Source organism: Ursus maritimus, unplaced genomic scaffold, assembly GCF_017311325.1.
Source record: "Ursus maritimus isolate PB19 unplaced genomic scaffold, ASM1731132v1 scaffold_35, whole genome shotgun sequence".
In the NCBI taxonomy this organism is placed as follows: Eukaryota; Metazoa; Chordata; class Mammalia; order Carnivora; family Ursidae; genus Ursus; species Ursus maritimus.
The window spans coordinates 6,176,895-6,185,061 of record NW_024426119.1 but is presented as its reverse complement, the minus strand read 5'-3'; the positions used below and the strand labels follow the sequence as shown (position 1 = coordinate 6,185,061).

General features: G+C 48.3%; 1 long non-coding RNA gene across 1 annotated transcript; it reads left to right on the top strand.

The window, feature by feature from the left end:
• Positions 1-526: 526 nt before the first annotated feature.
• On the top strand, positions 527-7,387 carry LOC103673474. The gene is made up of 3 exons (XR_571406.2): positions 527-2,111; positions 4,597-4,740; positions 7,077-7,387. It is a non-coding gene; the product is annotated as an uncharacterized LOC103673474 (long non-coding RNA).
• Positions 7,388-8,167: the final 780 nt, after the last annotated feature.

The following is an 8,167-nucleotide window of genomic DNA, read 5'->3' as shown; positions in this document are numbered from 1 at the left end:
GGTTTTGCTCATAAAGATGTGGTCTCACATGCGCTGAAACAGTGTCTAACATCTGCACAGATGTTCCCAGGCCCTAAACACTCAGCCCCCTGCTGCGAGCATTCATCTCATTCCTGATTTCATCCTCCCTTCTGTTTCAGCGCTAGATTTTCAACTGTTCCTGAAAAGTTTCCTCACTTAGTCTGATCTGCTTTCCCGTCTGGAGCAAGATTGGGAGTTGGCAATTTTGTATTATTAATTGGATGGGCAAAGAAAATGCAGTTCATAGTTTTTTTGTAATGGATCTAATCTTGCTCCAGCACCTTCGCCCAGCTGGGTAGAAAAACTTTCCTAGTATTTCAACTTGCCAATTAAAGCATCCTAGACTCTTCTGGTTTAAAACAACCACTTTTGGGGTGCCTGGGTGGCTCATTCAGTTAAGCATCTGCCTTCGGCTCAGGTCATGATCCCAGGGTCCTGGGATCGAGCCCCACATCGGGCTCCCTGCAGCAGGTGGTAGATGGATCTGGACCTTTCCAGCATTTTAAGCACCCACTGATGAAGCCCATTGTTCTGGCGATTTGCTAAATTAACTCACGCTCCATTGAGAACCCAGCGCTTTCCATTCCTTCAGTAGATTATATAGGACCTTCTTCCCTGACTGGATTTTTTTCTGGAGCCTGTCCTACTCTCTCTGATTTATTCTCTTCCCTCAACCCCAAACCCAGGGTGCCATGTCCATGAAAAGACATTAATCCTGCTCTTCTCCTTCCTTTGGAACCATGGAGCTATCTTTGGTGAAGAGAGAGAGGTGTTACGGGTTTAGTTGTATCTGCCCCCAAAAAAGATATGTCGGAGTCCTAGTCCCCAGTGCCTCAGCGTGTGACCTTACGTGCAGATTGGGTCTTTACAGGTAATCAGGTTAAAATGAGGTCCCTGGGATGGACCCTAATCCAATATGACTGGTGTCCTGATGGAAAGGGATAAAGAGTGGGAAATTTGGACACAGAGACACATATAGAGGGGAGATGGCGTGAAGTCACAGGGGAAGGCAGCCATCTGGAAATGAAGGAGAGGGGCCTGGAACAGATCTTCCTCACAGCCCCTCCCTCAGAAGGAACCAACCTGCTGACATCTTGATCTCAGACTCTTAGCTTCCAGACTGTGGGAAAAAAAAAATCAATTTCTGTTATTTAAGCTACCCAGTTTGTGGTCCTTTGTTATGACGGCCCTGGGGAACTAATATGGAAGGAATTGACTTTCTTTCTTTCTTCTTTTTTTCTTTTCTTTCTTTCTTTCTTTCTTTTTTTTTTTTTTTTTACTGCAAGTGAGTAAAATAGTTCTTCAAATTCTAGTAGTCTGCTCTCTTGTCAGTACGGGGAGCCCTGGATACTGAATCGTAAAACCCCCTTGGAAACCCTGCTGGTAGGGATTGATGTCTTTCATATGTGTTGAACAAAGTAATTTCAAAGGGATTAGGAAGGAGATTTCCCTTTCCATTGTAAGGACGATGTATGGTTCCAGCCCCTCCATGAAAATGAAAGTTATTTATCATCATTTTGCCTTAGAATGCATTTCCATTCGGGCCTCTGCCACTTCTAAAGCAGGATGCCAGGACCACAGGCCCGGCCTCCGCTTGCCTCCATGGCTGAAGCAATGCTTCTCCAGCGTTCCACAGCCGCCCGAACGGAGACTAAGTGACGGTATGATGCACGTCAGCCTCCCTATCATAAGGGGTGTTCGGGCCTTTATCAAAGTCAGGGTGTCATTGAAATCCGGATTTTGGAAATACTCCCCCTGGGAGTGGCTGCCAGACCCTGGGTGCCCTCAGCTGTGACAACTGTGTGGCCACATCGGGCCATGCAAGGTGATGCTCATTCTGCTGGAGCCCAGGTTCTTCGACTAAGACCTGGCCTTCGGCTCGTTCTCTTCACAGGACTTCTGTGGCTTTTGAGCCTTTTGAAACATTCCTTCCAAATCCTGCTGGAGGAGCAGGGGTTGCTAAAACCACAGATGGAAACTCGACACAGGGAGAGGCCGGGACTCCAGAAAAACTACTTTGGCCTCCGGTGATGTGTTACCATCATGTGGCCCCACCGCTCGACTTTACTGGTGCCAAAGTAAGAAGTCCGGTGAGTGGTCCAGGGTCACGGAGGGAGGTGGAGGCAGATCTGCCTTCCCCGTCGGGGCTCCTTCCTTGACAAGAAACGAGTTGAGGTGCTGGGCTTGTTGATTGAAAGCTCAGTGGCCTCTCAATTTAGTGATCTTTTTCCTGTACCAAAGCTAGTCTTTTTTCCTGATACATGAAAACCTCAAGGCTCCTTCTCTCCTTTCCGCCTCTTTCAGAGTCCCCCCCCCCCCATAGATTCCATCCTCCTAAATTCTTTGGGTCATATACTATGCTGTCCCGTGACCATGCCTCCTGCTAGTGTGTCCCAGCTTCTAGCATTGGCAAAGATTTTCTAGAAAGATTGTGAAGATGCAGATTCCCTGGTCTGAGCATCAGCCTTCAGACGTTCTGGATCAGGAATCTGAAGTTTTAATAGGAGTCCTCTGTGATTCTGATGCAGGGGAGCCAGAAATCTCACCTTAACAATCTCTCCCTTACAATCACCCACCTCCACTGGGGGGCAGTTTTCTGCTTGTGTAATCGAGGTCTTTGGAATTCCCACTCCATCAAATACTAGCTCACCTGAGCTTGGTCACTGAGCATTTGTTAAAGCTGACTTCACACCTGTCAAATCTGGATACCAGTTCCTATATTCTAAGCGGGTCATGGAAGATTAAAAACACAATGTTCAGAGGCGCCTGGGTGGCACAGCGGTTAAGCGTCTGCCTTCGGCTCAGGGCGTGATCCCGGCGTTATGGGATCGAGCCCCACATCAGGCTCCTCCGCTATGAGCCTGCTTCTTCCTCTCCTACTCCCCCTGCTTGTGCTCTCTCTCTCACTGGCTGTCTCTATCTCTGTCGAATAAATAAATAAAATCTTTAAAAAAAAAAAAACAATGTTCAGAGTAGTGAAGAGTAGTTCTGACCATTGGTAGTTACAGAGAATAGGGCATAAAATTTCCTTCTTTGGCGTAGGCATGGTCTTAAAAAGTGGTCTGGGGAAGACCACAAATCTCTCGAGGTTTAAAGAAATTAATGGCAAGATATTAAGCAAGAGGCTACGTAGAGAAAAGGGTAGGATTTTGACTGAGATGTTTGCACAGCCCCCTAGATCCAGGGGGGCGAGCCACAAGCCTGACCCTAGCTAGGTGACCTTGGGCAAGTCACATGGTCTGTCCGAAGCTCCACTACCCACCTGTAGGATAGGGGATGATAACGGCTGTCCTCACCTGTCCCGCCAGACTGTGGTGCGGATCAGATGGAATATATCTAAGCATTTTGTGGATTATCAGCTTCTTTGGAAATACACGTAAGCTGTTTCCACACCAAAAATGCAGGTGCCTAATCCACTGGATAGTTCTCTCAGGATAGAATAAAGAGACCAATTAAAAAGCAGATTTTCAGGAAAAACACTGACCAAAAATAGAGCCGGAGTTGGATCGGTGCCTCATGTGGTCAAGAAAAGTATTCAATTACTGTCCCTTTATTTGCCCATTTCTGGGAGTTGGGGTGTTGCTGTATCATGTGAGTAAGGCTTTGAAATTCCTGTTCTAATCTTTAGTAGCAACGACACAACCTATAATCTCTTCTGTTTTTCCTTTTTCGCCGACCATATCAAGCTCAAAGTGTAGGGACCTAAAGGTAAAGCTCATGGGTAGTGAAAAGACCGAAAACAAGCAGAAAACCAAAGGCCTGACACAGTCCACACAGACTTCCTGAATTAATGCTGATGGAAGGTCGATGGAAGTTTAATAAAGTGGCATCTGGTTTCTACTTGGGGCACACAGCCTGGCCTTTAAAGATTTCTGTGCTCTGTGCCTTCACCTCCTGGGTCTGTCCTTTGTAAACTCTCTGATCCTGCTTCAGGCTCAGCTTGATTTCCCCCATCCATCGTGAACATCCCAACCTGCCTTTCCTCACATCATCAGACCAGCAGCCCCACCCACGGGTCTCCCCTGCTGTGGCCGTGCCTCTCTCTGCTTTCAGCGCACAGGCTTCCTCTGGAAAGCCCTCCAGAGGCCTCCGTCCTCTTTGGAGGATCTCAGCCTGAACCACGCATGTGCCCTGGGTGGAAGCTGCCTTGTGTTGCATGTTGCCTATTTGGACAGCTGTTCAAAAGACTATAAGGCCCTCGTGAATGTCTTTCCCCCTCTGCATCCCAGGGTCTAGCGCTGGTGCTGCAAACAGGGGAGTACAATCATTACTTATTACTGTTGATAAAGGTTCTGAGATGATAGTCTCCTCTGATGAGAAAGAGTAAACAGGGACGGATGCTAACTTTCAGACAGCAGCCTGACGTGAGGCAAGAATGTGCTAGGGGAAGAGGTTACGTGCGTGGGCTCCGGAATCGGACCGTGAGCCCATTTCTCACTTCCAAACATGTGTTAGCATTAATTCAAGACATTAAAAAGTCAGATAGTCCACCTCTCTAATAATAACATTTTTTTTTCTTCCTGACTTAGCCAGTTATGTTCACTGGCTCATGAACCAAAATGTCTTTTCATTTAGGCGTTGGAAACAGACATGGAGGTGAACATTGAACCCATCTAAAAGAATTTGGAACAGCAGCTATTTTGCCAAAAAGGCTGTTTTGTAACCCAGCAAGAAATGATCTTCCTTCAAAGGCAGTAGACCCTCTCACCAAGAGAATTTGTAAGTGGTTCTTTTTTGTTTGTTTCCACCAACGTGATCATAGTCACGTTTTTAAAAGTCTGACGCTCTCCCGACTGAGCTATCTGGGCTCGCACCACACTCACGTATGAATAATTTCATCTGATGAAGGAATCTGCTTCTGAGACCAACTCCAAGTACTTAGGCCGTGCTATGGGGAATTTGCCAGGGGAGGCCACGTTTTTCAGGTATTTGGAGCGCAAGGACTTGAATATAAATGTACTAACGGCATGAACGTCTGCATAACCCTTCTACTGTCCAAGCACCACTTGGCGCTTATAAATGGCAGATTACAATTATAAAAAGTTTGCCTTTTTTCTGAAGACGTTAGACATCTGAATTTAACTGGACATGCACACACGCGTGTACACGCTTGATGAGGCCTGCCAGCGATCCCGTATTTTAAATGAGTATCCCGAGACAGCACGGACGAGACACAAAGAACAATGCCACCAGGGAGAGGCAGCTGCTGGCCACTCCTGCCACTAGTGGTAGGTGGATACCAGGAGAGGAACTGCAGCTGCTGCTGTCGGTGGTGGGAGGTGCTGCAGAGAGACACCTGCGGGCTCTCCTACCTTCTGAGCGCCAAACTGGCCTAGTCCAGACCCACACACGAGGAAGGCGGGCACTCCTAACTAGAGTGTAATGAAACCTAATGCAAGGATCTGGCCTGGCAGCTCTGCAAGGTTCATGAGCCCCCGATCGCCACATTTCCAAGTCGATTTACCATGTGAGGATGAATGGAGACTAATAACGCCTCACGGAAGTGAGGCTGCTGTTGGTGGGATAGTTTCTCTCTCTCTCTCTGTCTCTCTCTCTCCCTCCCTCCCTCCCTGAACCCATTTTGATGTGTCTCCAAGCAGGGAGCAGGACTGAACTGTGTGCCTTAGCAAATGACAGGGGACTAAAATAAAAATGGATCGTGGAAATGGATCCTGAATAGTTTACCTCTCAAATACCAGGAAGTCCTGTAATAGAATATTTTCCCTCTCAATCTGACCCTGGGACAGGCTGCTCGAGACCTCGCCTGGCTCGGTGGCCTGAAAGGCACGGAGGCTTGTCGTGGCTCTAGGACTGACAGCAGCAGGAGCACCCTGGGCAGCCTCGGAGCGGTGCTATGTGCCTCACTTTCTCCATCCTCACACTGCAGTGCTTTAGGCTTTGGAGAATGCAGTGCTCTTGGTAAAATGAAGTTGACCTTGAACTACTTCTACCCGTGGCTGGAGTTCTTAATGATGCATGGCCTTCGTAGTTCAAATCTGGTGCCAATGGCCCCTGTTCAGAGAACCACCCCGAAGTGTCTGCATCTAGGGCTCCATGAGAAATCCAGCAGTCTAAGCCCTAGGGAAAGGCTTTTTTTTTTTTTTTTCCCCTTTGGAAACACATTTGAGAAAGAAACAACAGTGCTCCTTTTCTCTGCTCCTCCCACCTGGCCAAGGAGCGAGTGCTTTGCCTTTTACTCCGTGCCTCCTCTAGGCAGCTGGAATGCAGCTGAGAGCGTGGGGGCACTGGGCGCAGAGCAGAGCCGTGGACAGCTGTGCTGAACTCGGGCCTGAGGAGCGTTGTTAGAGCCGGTGATCCTTGGCAGGAGCTGGTGAGATCCGCGTTGCTGGGAAATTTCTGAGTTCACTCCTAAGTCTTCCCCTCTTACTTTCTTCCCTTAAGGGAAGGAACGCAACAGGGGAAAGCAAATTTGTTGACTTTCCTGACATTCCTTCATCTGCAGAGCATTAGCGGTCTGTTTGTGATGGTCCTGGGCTGCTACTGGGCCAGAAGGGAGGAAATGGGACGTATAGGCAGAAAGACTCCTTGATTTAAAAAGACAACAATGCAACCAAGCAAAATCCACCGATGGAGCCCCAGGCCTGGTGCCTATTGGTCAAGAGTCTGTAAACAAGGACCCAAATTGCCTGCACCCCAAGGTCGTGAGCCGCTCTCTCACTCTGAGATGCGTGTCCAAGCCGACAAGCGAAAGTAGCATTCTGTGTTTTGCATCTCTCTTCACGGTCACCTCTCCTCGTGTTTCTGTCCGATGACCTGGGAGAGCTCAAGCACCCTGATTGCCCCTGATTCTTGGAGCCCCCCTCTATGCTGCCGCTGAGTTTAGTGAGAGAGGGTAGGAGCGTAAGCACTGTAGCCCAGACATCAGGGTTCGTGGAAACTCTCCGGCCGCAGGCCACGGTAATTGAGACTGCTACCAGATCTGTGAGGCCATGAGTGTGAACTGGCCATGCTATCTTACAGGCTGGAAACTCAGGGCAGGAAACACGTCCCTATTGCAGGTAGAACTCTCAGGGCATATTCTCTCTCCCCTCCAGGTGTATGCATCCTTCCGGGGGAAACCCGTCTCTTAGCTTCTCGTCTGGATCACACCTGGGAATTAAATTTGATTTGTTTGGTGCCAAGCCCCTGTCAATGAAGATTCAGGCAGCAACCAGAGTCCCCATCACCTTTGCTACACTTTGCAAGGTAAGGGCTGAGGCGAGCGTGCGTACAGATGCCAGAATGTATATTGATGTCTGGGAAGTGCCTGGCACGTGGTAAGTGTAGACCCGTCTCTTGACCTCTGGGCACATGGGGAACTCCCCCAGGATGATGGCTCCTCTGAATTTGTGGAGTCCTATCACCAGAATTTGGCCTCATCTGTGTCCTTTCTTCCCAAAGTTAGGATAACTGACAGCTTGGTTGTGAATTAAATTTTGACTACGACTGGTATGAGGCTACCATACCAGTGGTATATGCTTTGGATTAACATAATTTCCTTTTTGATTAAGAGGGAAGATACAACTAAGAAAGTTGAAAGGTATTAGCAGGAACTTCGGTCGAGAAAATAGCTTGAGTTACTGAGAGAATTCTCTTTGAGACTCGGGGCAAATCCAGGCCACAAGGAATGCTTTTGGCTGATAAGCACAATGGCAGCGTGGAGAGGGGTGATATGGTTCAAGGAATCCTACACTTGCTGTCTGAAGACGTGGGTTCTAGGAATGAGGCTGTCCCTCATGAGCTGTGTAATAGCAAGTCACAATCTCACTCAGGCTCTGTTTCCTCCTCTGCCCTCTGGGGATAATAATACTTGCCCCGGCCACTGCATGAGGTGGTTCTGAAGATCGGAAAAGACGCGGTGAAGCTTCATGTTCCATGAGGTTCAAAAGTCAGCACCTGTGTTGGAAGTCAAGGGTAGCACAATTATCCTTATGACTGGGGAGATGCCAACAGCCAACGCAATTAGAATTCTCTCCAGTTCTGGGACAGGTCATTGTTTCCTCTGTTGAGTGTAAGCTGGAGCAGTTGGTTTGCATTTCGAGGCCGTGTTGTACAGAGACCTGTGTTTTAAGCACTAGAATTTCACTTCAAATGATGAGATTCTTCTAAAACGAGAGACATATGGGCAATCTGGAGGAAGAGCACG